Source organism: Protopterus annectens, chromosome 8.part0, assembly GCF_019279795.1.
Source record: "Protopterus annectens isolate FY-2018-M chromosome 8.part0, PAN1.0, whole genome shotgun sequence".
Taxonomy (NCBI): domain Eukaryota; kingdom Metazoa; phylum Chordata; order Ceratodontiformes; family Protopteridae; genus Protopterus; species Protopterus annectens.
In genome coordinates, this window is record NC_056741.1 from 146,779,406 (window position 1) to 146,792,247 (window position 12,842).

A 12,842-nucleotide genomic window follows, 5' to 3' on the forward strand; every position below is an offset into this window, starting at 1 on the left:
AGATTTCCCCCATTAAAGTGGTGGTAAATGACATGTTTGATTTTCGCACTCTCCATGGTACTGTGACTTCCCCCATTAAGGTGATGGTAAATGACATTACTGATTGTCGCACTCTCCGTGATACTGGGACTTCCCTCATTAATGTGGTGGTAAATGATGTCTGATTTTTACACTCTCCATGGTACTGAGACTTCCCACATTAAGGTGGTGGTAAATGACATGCCTGATTTTCCCACTCTCCATGTTACTGAGACTTCCCCCATTAAGGTGGTGGTAAATGGCATGTCTGATTTTTGCACTCTCCATGGTACTGAGACTTCCCCCATTAAGGTGGTGGTAAATGACATGTCTGATTTTTGCACTCTCCATGGTACTGAGACTTCCCCATTAAGGTGGTAGTAAATGGCATGTCTGATTTTCACACTCTCCATGGTACTGAGACTTCCCCATTAAGGTGTTGGTAAATGACATGTCTGATTTTCACACTGTCCATGGTACTGAGACTTCCCCCATTAAGGTGGTGGTAAATGACATGTCTGATTTTTGCACTCTTCATGGTACTGAGACTTCCTTCATTAAGGTGGTGGTAAATGACATTACTGATTTTTGCACTCTCCATGGTACTGAGACTTCCCCCATTAAAGTGTTGGTAAATGACATGTCTGATTTTCACACTTTCCATGGTACTGAGACTTCCCCCATTAAGGTGGTGGTAAATGACATGTCTGATTTTCGCACTCTCCATGGTACTGAGACTTCCCTCATTAAGGTGGTGGTAAATAATGTCTTATTTTTGCACTCTCTTTGGTACTGAGACTTCCCTCATTAAGGTGGTGGTAAATGACATGTCTGATTTTTGCACTCTCCATGGTACTGAGACTTCCCCATTAAGGTGGTGGTAAATGACATGTCTGATTTTCGCACTTTCCATGGTACTGAGACTTCCCCCATTAAGGTGGTGGTAAATGACATGTCTGATTTTTGCACTCTCCATGGTACTGAGACTTCCCCCATTAAGATGGTTGTAGATGACATGTCTGATTTTAGCGCTTTCCATGGTACTGAGACTTCCCCATTTAAGGTCCTGGTACATGACATGTCTGATTTTCACAGTCTCCATGGTACTGAGACTTCCTCCATTAAGGTGGTGATAAATGACATGTCTGATTTTAGCACTTTCCATGGTACAGAGACTTCTCCCATTAAGGTCATAGTAAAAGACATGTCTGATTTTCACACTCTCCAAAGTACTGAGACTTCCCCCATTAAGGTGGTGGTAAATGACATGTCTGATTTTTGCACTTTCCATGGTACTGAGACTTCCCCCTTTAAGGTGGTGGTAAATGACATGTCTGATTTTCGCACTCTCCATGGTACTGAGACTTCCCCATTAAGGTGGTGGTAAATGACATGTCTGATTTTTGCACTCTCCATGGTACTGAGACTTCCCCATTAAGGTGTTGGTAAATGACATGTCTGATTTTCGCACTTTCCATGGTACTGAGACTTCCCCCATTAAGGTGGTGGTAAATGACATGTCTGATTTTCACACTCTCCATGGTACTGAGACTTCCCCCATTAAGGTGGTGGTAAATGACATGTCTGATTTTCGCACTCTTCATGATACTGAGACTTCCCTCATTAAGGTGGTGGTAAATGACATTACTGATTTTCGCACTCTCCATGGTACTGAGACTTCCCTCATTAAGGTGGTGGTAAATGACATGTCTGATTTTTGCACTCTTCATGGTACTGAGACTTCCCTCATTAAGGTGGTGGTAAATGACATTACTGATTTTCGCACTCTCCATGGTACTGAGACTTCCCTCATTAAGGTGTTGGTAAATGATGTCTGATTTTTGCACTCTCCATGGTACTGAGTCTTCCCTCATTAAGGTGGTGGAAAATGACATGTCTGATTTTCACACTCTCCATGTTACTGAGACTTCCCCCATTAAGGTGGTGGTAAATGGCATGTCTGATTTTTGCACTCTTCATGGTACTGAGACTTCCCCCATTAAGCTGGTGGTAAATGACATGTGTGATTTTTGCACTCTCCATGGTACTGAGACTTCCCCATTAAGGTGGTAGTAAATGGCATGTCTGATTTTCGCACTCTCCATGGTACTGAGACTTCCCCCATTAAGGTGTTGGTAAATGACATGTCTGATTTTCACCCTGTCCATGGTACTGAGACTTCCCCCATTAAAGGTAGTGGTAAATGACATGTCTGATTTTTGCACTCTCCATGGTACTGAGACTTCCCCCATTAAGGTGGTGGTAAATGACATGTCTGATTTTTGCACTCTCCATGGTACTGAGACTTCCCCCATTAAAGTGTTGGTAAATGACATGTCTGATTTTTGCACTTTTCATGGTACTCAGACTTCCCCCATTAAGGTGTTGGTAAATGACATGTCTGATTTTTGCACTCTCCATGGTACTGAGACTTCCCCCATTAAGGTGGTGGTAAATGGCTTGTGTGATTTTCACACTCTCCATGGTACTGAGACTTCCCCATTAAGGTGGTGGTAAATGACATGTTTGATTTTCACACTCTCCATGGTACTGAGACTTCCCCATTAAGGTGGTGGTAAATGGCTTGTCTGATTTTCACACTCTCCATGGATACTGAGACTTCCCTCATTAAGGTGGTGGTAAATGATGTCTTATTTTTGCACTCTCTTTGGTACTGAGACTCCCTCTTTAAGGTGGTCGTAAATGACGTCTGATTTCCGCACTCTCCATGGTATTGAAACTTCTCCCATTAAGGTGTTGGTAAATGACATGTCTGATTTTAGCATGTTACATGGTACTGAGACTTTCCCCTTTAAGGTGGTGGTAAATGACATGTCTGATTTTCGCACTCTCCATGGTACTGAGACTTCCCTCATTAAGGTGGTGGTAAATGACATGTCTGATTTTCGCACTTTCCATGGTACTGAGACTTCTCCCATTAAGGTCATGGTAAATGACATGTCTGATTTTCGCACTCTCCATGGTACTGAGACTTCCTCCATTAAGATGGTGGTAAATGACATGTCTGATTTTCACACTCTCCATGGTACTGAGACTTCCCCCATTAAGGTGGTGGTAAATTACATGTCTGATTTTCACACTCTCCATGGTACAGAGACTTCACCATTAAAGTGGTGGTAAATGACATTTCTGATTTTTGCACTCTCGATGGCACTGAGACTTCCCCCATTAATGTGCTGATAATTGACATGTTTAATTTTCAGACTTCCCAAGGTACTGAGATATCCCACATGAAGGTGGTGGTAAATGACATGTCTGATTTTCACACTCTCCATGGTACTGAGACTTCCCCATTAAGGTGGTGGTAAATGACATGTCTGATTTTAGCACTCTCCATGTTACTGAGACTTCTCCCATTAAGGTGTGATAAATGACATGTCTGATTTTTGCACTCTCCATGGTACTGAGACTTCCCCCATTAAGGTGGTGGTAAATGACATGTCTGATTTTCACACTCTTCATGGTACTGAGACTTCCCCCATTAAGGTGGTGGTAAATGACATGTTTGATTTTCGCACTCTCCATGGTATTGAGACTTCCCCCATTAAGGTGGTGGTAAATGACATGTCTGATTTTTGCACTCTCCATGGTACTGAGACTTCCCTCATTAAGGTGGTGGTAAATGATGTCTTATTTTTGCACTCTCTTTGGTACTGAGACTTCCCTCATTAAGGTGGTGGAGAATGACATGTCTGATTTTTGCACTCTCAGTGGTATTGAGACTTCCCCCATTAAGGTAGTGGTAAATGACATGTCTGATTTTTGCACTCTCCATGGTACTGAGACTTCCCCCATTAAGTTGGTGGTAAATGACATGTCTGATTTTCACACTCTCCATGGTACTGAGACTTCCCCCATTACGGTGGTGGTAAGTGACATGTTTAATTTTTGCACTCTCCATGGTACTGAGACTTCCCCCATTTATTTGTTGTGATATGTCAGATTTTTACACTCTCCATGGTCCTGAGACTTCCCCATTAAGATGTTCATAAATGACATGTCTGATTTTCACACTCTCCATGGTAGTGAGACTTCCCCCATTAAGGTGGTGGTAAATGACATGTCTGATTTTCGCACTCTCCATGGTACTGAGACTTCCCCCATTAAGGTGGTGGTAAATGACATGTCTGATTTTCACTATCTCCATGGTACTGAGACTTCCTCCATTAAGGTGGTGGAAAATGGCATGTCTGATTTTCACACTCTTCATGGTACTGGGACTTCCTTCATTAAGATGGTAGTAAATGACATGTCTGATTTTCACACTCTCCATGGTATTGAGACTTCCCCATTTACGTGGTGGTATATGACATCTCTGATTTTCGCACTCTCCATGGAACTGAGTCTTCCCCCATTAAGGTGTCGGTAAATGACATGAATTATTATCACACTCTCCATGGCACTGAGACTTTCCCTATTAATGTGCTGGTAAATGACATGTCTGATTTTCACACTCTCCATGGTACTGAGACTTCCCCATTAAGGTGGTGGTAAATGACATGTCTGATTTTCGCACTCTCCATGGTACTGAGACTTCCCCCATTAAGGTGGTGGTAAATGACATGTTTGACTTTCACACTCTTCATGGTATTGAGATTTCCTCCATTAAGGTGGTTGTAAATGACATCTAATTTTTGCACTCTCCATGGTACTTAGACTTCCCCCATTAAGGTGGTGGTAAATGATATGTCTGATATTCACACTCTCCATGGTACTGAGACCTCCCCCATTAAGTTGTTGGTAATTGACATTTTTGATTTTTGCACTGTCCATGGTACTGAGACTACCCCCCATTAAGGTGTTGGCAAATGAAATGCCTGATTTCCACCCTCTCCATGGTACTGAGACTTCCCCCATTAAGGTGTTAGTAAATTACATGTCTGATTTTTGCACTCTCCATGGTACTGAGACTTCCCCCATTAAGGTTATGGTAAATGACATGTCTGATTTTTCCACTCTCCATGGTACTGAGACTTCTTCCATTAAGGTGGTGGTAAATGCATGACTGATTTTTGCACTCTCCATGGTACTGAGACTTCCCCCATTAAGGTGGTGGTAAATGACATGCCTGATTTTCAGACTCTCCATGGTACTGAGACTTCCTCCATTAAGGTGGTGGTAAATAATATCACTATCTAACAGCGATCTTATTCTGTACCTGGTCTCTCTACAACATTCAGCAATGCTGACATAGTTTTATCCTGATGACTATCTTTGATCATATTGTGCTTTCATAGCTGCTGTCCTAGCCTGATTTGCCTCCTATCTACACATTTCCACAAATTAACACTGGCACTTTAAACTTCTCATCCCAAACCTGTGGAATGCATGGTGCTACTGGGCTCAGTTCTGAGAGCATTATTGTTATTCACAATGCTTACACTGCTGTTATGTGATCATATTTAAAAGCATGGGTTTAGTTATTGCCGTCATGCTGATGTTACTCAGCTATACCTCTTCGCCCTATGAAATGGCTAATATGAATTCATTATCAAATACTTTGGAGTTTATTGATCAGTAATTATCTAGTCATTGGTTGAACCTTGCCAGCACTACAGCTCATTGTTTGTAAATGCTACTTTTTAAAGTAAGTCTGCTCTGATTTGATCTTTGTTTATCACATATTATGGAAACACTGTGAAGTTTGTCCCAGCGCTCTGAAATATGGGTCTGATCCTTAATGACTGGTTGACATTTAAGAACCAGGTGTCACTTGACTTTACATCCTAATTGTGCCATGTTTGTAGCACTGCAAGAATCAATTACATGATAATACATGAAGATGCCTTTGTAGTTCCTCATTCCTTGGTCCTTCTAGGCTCACTCACTATAATCTGATTGACATTCTCAGGATCTCCTGGTTGTAACTGCTGCTGCAGAGTTCCACTACATGGTTACTTACTGGTACATACCATTACCAACATATTACTGCCATGCCTTAGGGTCTGCACCAGCTCCCGATTCATCTTCACAAACTTTTAAAAACTTAATGCTGGTCTTATTTATCCCTCGTGATATGGGAAACACAGTAAGATAAGATGAATGACAATTTCCAGCAAAGATACTGATGGCTTGTGTGAGAGAAGACATGCAACAGTTAGACAAGACTTTCAAAGAAGGAAGGAGACTAGCGATTATTTGAGAGGGTTGAAGGCAGTTGACCTGACACCCCAAGCCTCTTGTAAAAAATGTGAAAAGGGGGTTGATGATGATGATGATGATATTTATTTAAGATCGGAGGGATCCATGACTGTATCCTATTGTCCATCCTGGGTTCTGTGTTCTGGCACCATGAAGCTGTTAGAAGATCTGAGAGTGCAACTGAAAACATCTGTGGTGTATATTTTTGGTTACCAGAGCCTAAATATTTGGAATTTACTATCACAGTGATGTTTGGAGTATTCCACTATAGTGTACTGCATTCTCTAAAGATTCATCTTTTAGATAAAGCTTTTCTTGATGATTTTGTTTGCTGTTATCTTTTAAATTACTGTTGCATTATAATAGTCGCATTGCATATAGAACAAAAGATAAGCTTTTTTCATTTCTTAATCTGTTTTTAGATTCATTTTAACTGTCTGTATTTGCATTAGCCAAGGTCTTTAAGCCTATATTAGCAATTCCAGTACATTGTTGCACTGCATTTTGCTAACTAAATGGTTTAACCATTGGTATTAAAGTTTGCAAATAAATAACAAAAAAAGAGTTATACCTTTTAGTCTTGAGTCAAGAATAATGCTTCATGATAGGCAAAGTACTTGTCTATTCCATAAACAGCACTGGGAGTCTGCCTACTAAAATTGTCAGATCAGTCTCAAAGAATAAAGGAAAAAACTTAATTTGTATATTTTTTCTTATCAATTTCATGCATGCAGAACTTTGGCATAACATTACTTTTAACCAATCAATGTATTTGGAACTTTTCTCATCCCTTGTGCTTCTCGCTTACAGCTTCATGTTCACATTTACAAGTATGCCTTTCAAAACATGCACCACCTGCATTCAAAATTTACTACTGTTCAGCTTTGTAACATTTAGTACCACTTTACACTACCTCGCATACAGCCTTGCAAAGATTCATCTCCCGGCCTGACAAGGCCAGAGAATACTCCTGATCAAACTGGGTTCCACAGATACCTGGCATACATTTATCACCTTTCTGGCAGTAGACTCTTCAAACATAACATAGCATAATATCCCTTAACTCCTTCAGTCCTTACTTTGTCATCAATTATCTGTCTGTACACTGCAGTTTGCAAATAAAGAGAATGAAATTGTAAGACACTTGAAAATATACAGCTACTACTTATACAAAAATATCTTTTGCATAATTATGCATCTGTTTTTCAGCTTTCCTTTGACATAAACATACCATAAACATTTTGATTCATCTTTGAAGAAACTACCAGCTAATATATGTTTGGTGGAAAATAATCATTGAGACAATATTTTTCCATAACTGTATTAGACACTAATTTCATTCTTGTTAGTTCAGGACTAGTGTTTTCATTAATGGAGTTGCAGGTCAGTGTGTTCAGAGCTAAGATTCTGATTGTTTTTCCCTCCCACTCACATGTTTGAGGTGTGTATTTAAACGCATTGTATCTGTTATTGCCTGCCCCTTATTATAATTTGGCAACATGATTCCCTCTCTCCCCATTAATTGCCTGTTGACAATAAGCACAAAAGTATCATTTTGCAAAGTCTCTCCCCTAAAACTATTCACCAAGCAAAAATACATTTGGTAAAATTCTTAATCTTGAGTGTACTGATACTAATTTAATACTAAAATTAAGTGCAAGCAATAAGTTTTTACTGGAATTAGTTTACTGGTTCTAGCAGATGGCAAAAGGTTTCCAGGTTAGTTGTTCTGTCAAATATTCAGCAGCAAGTCCTCCCCAACCTAGCAGTTACAGTCAGCCCTTCCCCCAAAGTCATTCCAGATAGAAACATGGAACAGCACTTCTCCACAACTTCTGTAGCCAGCCTGATTGAGATGGGTATGTTGACACAGTGTAAGAAATGTCTCATGCTGTCTGATGATCATCTTTTACTCGAACAGCATACCATATGAGATGTCCTTGGAAGCAAAAATTTTACACACCGTAAATCCAGACACAAATGGTCAGCAGTACAACACACATCACACCTCTCCAAGGCCATAACAATAGACATAATCCATCATGTGCTGAAGTTCTAAAGAGTAAGACCTTCAAAACATAATAAAGGCAAAAAGCACACTCAGCAAGTTAAGCCTACTTCCTCACATAGGAGTCCCGAAGTCAAAGATGCTGAGCCCATTAGGCAGACATCAACCCAACCAAACATTCTTGTTACAGGTGACTCCATTCTAAGACATACAGCTGTGCTTCTTAACAGGCCTAGCAAGGAAAGGGTGACTGTTAGTTCCTTCTCTGGAGCCAGAATCCACACCATGCTTACACTCAAATCCCTGAACAAAAAGTACCAGTATTACTTTGTCATAGTTCATGACAGTGGCAATGACTTGAGGTGTACCTCTCTGGACTTAGTCTGAGAGATCCATCATGTCTCTCTTCATATGTGTCCAAGGCAGGTATGGGCCTAGGCCCATACTGAGCAGCATTCCACCTTCTCCAAGAATGATGCCACAATGAGCTAAAATATTAACTTCAATAATTGGCTTAGTTTTTGGTGTCATTTGAAGGTGGTCCAATATCTGTAAGACTGGAAGGAAATTATTGACAGTCCATGCTGCCTCACTAGGGATGGCCTGCATTATCCCTTTTAGGATTTTGATTATTGGCAAAGACATTGTTAACTGTCAAAGTGCATTTTTAGGCAATGCCAACTTAATAAATCTACCAACATAATGAAACAAGCAAATGCAAATATGGAGGTGTTGCTGATCAATGCTAGGAGCCTAAACAAGGAACTTCACTCCCTACAAGCCCTTCTCACCTGAAGGACACACATCTGTGCAGTGTCAGTTAAAACTGTGCAGAGCATTCTAGCTGTACAGGGCTATAACTCCTTCCACAAGCTTAGACCAGATACTGCTCAGGAGGGGAAAAAAGGTGGAGTGTCCTGATCTTCATCCAGAAGAAACTCACATCAAGACTGATAAAGAAGCATGATGCAATGAAACTTCCTCATGTCCAAATAACCATCAGAAATGCTCCATACCATACACTATTAGCTACACAACTTCCTATATGACCCAAGAAACCCACAGTGCCTATCTACAGGAACTAGAATCACTCAGTATTATCAAATACCATTTGACTAGGTGATCTAAACTATCCAACTATAGACCATGAAACCTACACCACAACTATTGCATATGCTCAAAGATTTCTGGACTTTGACAATTCAAAGCCCTGGAACAATTAGTCAGAGTACCTACTAAGGAATAACATTGTGGATCTTGTCTTTACTAATATGGGGGCATCTTGCACCATTGCTTGTGTATCTTCATCACTTGTTAGGTCTGACCATAAAGCCATCTCCTTTGAAATAAAGTTGAACCCAGAGATCCCTACTACCCTAGTACCTTTAGAAACTTCTGTAAGCAAACTACCTACTCCTAAGTGATACACTGACAAGCTTTAATTTCTCACCAAACCCAGCTAACTCCAATAACATGTGGAAACATCCATCACCACACTATTCCAGCATATAAAACAGCTATAAACATTTGCATAGATGCAGCTGTACCCTGTAGGAACAAGCACGGGTCAAACCCCCAAAACAAACCCACATGGGAACCATAATATCAACAAGCTTTAAAGAGACTTTTGACCAAAAGTAAGAAAAGTAAATTGGAGAATGGCAGAGCCCTTGTCACTTGTGTAAACAAACAACTCAGGAGTTTAATAAAATCCAAAAAAGACAATTTGGGGGCTAAAATAGCTACCCAAGCCAAAGACAACCCCAAAGCCTTTTTTAGTTATGTCTGTAATATCAAAAGTACAACACAGCAATGCACTGAGCTTATTGTGAATGATGTTACCTACACTGAAGATAAAGATATAGTTATCCTACTGGCCAATAAACTTAGCTGTGACTTTACCCCTTTTCCCCCATCTCATCTATCCCTCTGGATATATCTGAAATTGACTTGCCTCCAGCTATTAGGCAAAGCTATGTCCTTAAAGCACTATCAAAAGCAAAAAATACTGCATTGATGGGTCCTGGCAATACCCCTGGATGTATTTTAAACAGCATGAAGCATGATTTAGCCACACCACTAACACTGTTCAATCACAGCTTCCATGTGAGTTTTGTACCCAGCAATGGAGAACAGCTACAGTCATGCCCCTGCATAAGGGAGAACCTTCCACAGATCCAGATAATTGAAATAAGTCAGACCAGTCTCATATGCAAAGGTATGGAAGACTTATCATGGAACTAAACAATAAATACATAAGGAACTCCAAACACTGGACCAGTCTTGATTTGGAATCGTCAAGGGTAGGTCATATGTACTCAACCTGGTGAACTTTTGGAAAGAGTCATCAAAGTAACAAATGAAGGCAAAATAGTGCACACCACATACCTTGACTTGGTCAAAGCTTTTGACAAAATCCCCCACTAAGACATAGTAGAAAAGCTAAATAAACTGTGACTAAAACCCTATGTCACCTGCTGGATTGCCAACTCACTCACAGAAAGGATGCCGGAAATCAAAATAAGGCAAGTTGCTTCCACAAAGAGACCAGTCACCAGTGCATCCCCCAGGGTTTTGTGATGGGATATGTCCTATTTGGCATTTACTTCTGTAAAGTAAAAGCCAATACTAAAGGGATCTAGCTGACAATTTGCAGATGACTGCAAACTAAGCGCAGTCATTGAATCCCCAAATGATTTAACCATCCTGCATTAAGGTCTGTCCCAAATAAATAACTGCTATCAGAATTCATGGACTGAAACTAAATGCCAAAAATACATTGTGTCATTTGGGAAGTTATCTACTTTGGGGAAAATCACATTGATAGTATGCCCCTAAGAGTTAGCTCAGCTATTCCAGATTTGGGAACATGTGTGGACAGTGTGTCCATTGTCATAGGAAAATCCTTCTATACTGCACAGCTTATAAACAAAAGACTGTGTCTAGATCTAGGCATGTCATTGACCCCCTTTACTCAGTCCTCATTAGGCGAATCATTGAGTATAATGCCCCCTTTGTCATATATCTTTTCAGGCAGAAGTAACAACTGGAATGTCCACAGAGATACCTTACTAAAAGGACACAAGGTCTAAACACATCTTTCATGTACTGACTCAAAGCCCTGTCACTATACCTGGTATCCTACTGACTGCTTAGAGTTAACCTGTGGCTGGCATACAAGGTATTCACCAACTAAATGACTGATTTACTGCACATCAGCAAGTCAAATGGCATCAGAAATATTCTTCTAATGACCCAAACCTCTTCTGAAACATTAACAGAATGGTCTGGAGGGACAGGTACATCTCACAGATAATACCACTTATCTACAACATTATCCCCCATCCATGTAAAACAAATCTCATCCCTGTTCATATTTAAAAGCAACTTGGATCTATGGATGGGAAACAGAAAATTTAACTCAGAATTGCCCCTGTCTTACTAATGGACAGCAGCAACAACTCCAAAATGCATTATCCCATGCATGGGTGCCCTCAAATTATCTGTGGTATGATCCCCAATTATTCTCACTAGAGTTAATAAATAATTATTGACATGTAAGGTCAATCTAGCACCATATGGGATTGGTTAATTTGAGCACAAAAAGGGAAACTGGCTTGGCTTAAAATGGCCTGCAAGGGCAACTAGCCTAGTACTTACCAATGAACACAAGATGATCGAACTAAATAGAATATTGTGGGTTTATTTTGCAATATTTTTTATTATGTTTAGTTTTGTTAAATAGTTCTTTATAAATTATAATTTACTTAGCATTTAAACATATAATAAAAATAAAGTTAAATTTGTTATTAATACCAACAGTAGTCAAAAATATTAAACTTGGGGGGGGGGGCTTGGCTATGATGCCAGGCAGTTAACAGCTTAACAATTCTACTCTGCCTTAATACAGTTATTTTGACAGGATTTCATTTTCTAAAACCAAATAATTTGTCTTCAAAACAGCATTAATAGGATAATAAACAAGAACAAAAAAAATCAATTTTTGAAGACTTATTTGTATAATCCTGTCAGAAGTTTTTGTTGCAGTTTCAGTCAAGTGCAGTCTCCTTAAAGTTTCCTCACAGGAAATAGGATGAAAAAAGAACTTCAATCCCTGGTATCTGGTATGCAAGAAGTGTCAGTGAAAACAGATAAACTTGAAAGTAAAATGGATACTATAAGTCAAGAAAAGAAACAAATTGATCTAAAAATGAACCAATAAAGAAACATTCTGAACAGATTACTTCTACAGAGGAATCTTTTGAATGATATAGACTGCAGGCTAAATGAAAATTAAAGTCAACGTGAGTTCCTACTGAAGCAGGATACTTTCCTACTAGAAAAAGTGGATGACCTCAAAAATGGATCAAGAAGGAACAATATAAGAATTTATGGTGTTCCAGAAGGTGAAGAAAATATGTTGCATTTCTTAAACTGGCTTCCAAAAGTCCTGAACTTGCCTGAGTCACTTTCTTTTGGTACTAAAAGGGCACATTGGTCCCTCTTAAATAACCCTGCAATAAAAACCCCACTGATGCCAAGATCAAGCATTGGAAAGTTCATTTCAACACAAGACAAAGATTTAGTTCTTAGAACAGCATGGTCTAATTCTCCAATTACATATTAGGGTAAGCCTGTAAGATTTGACAATGAC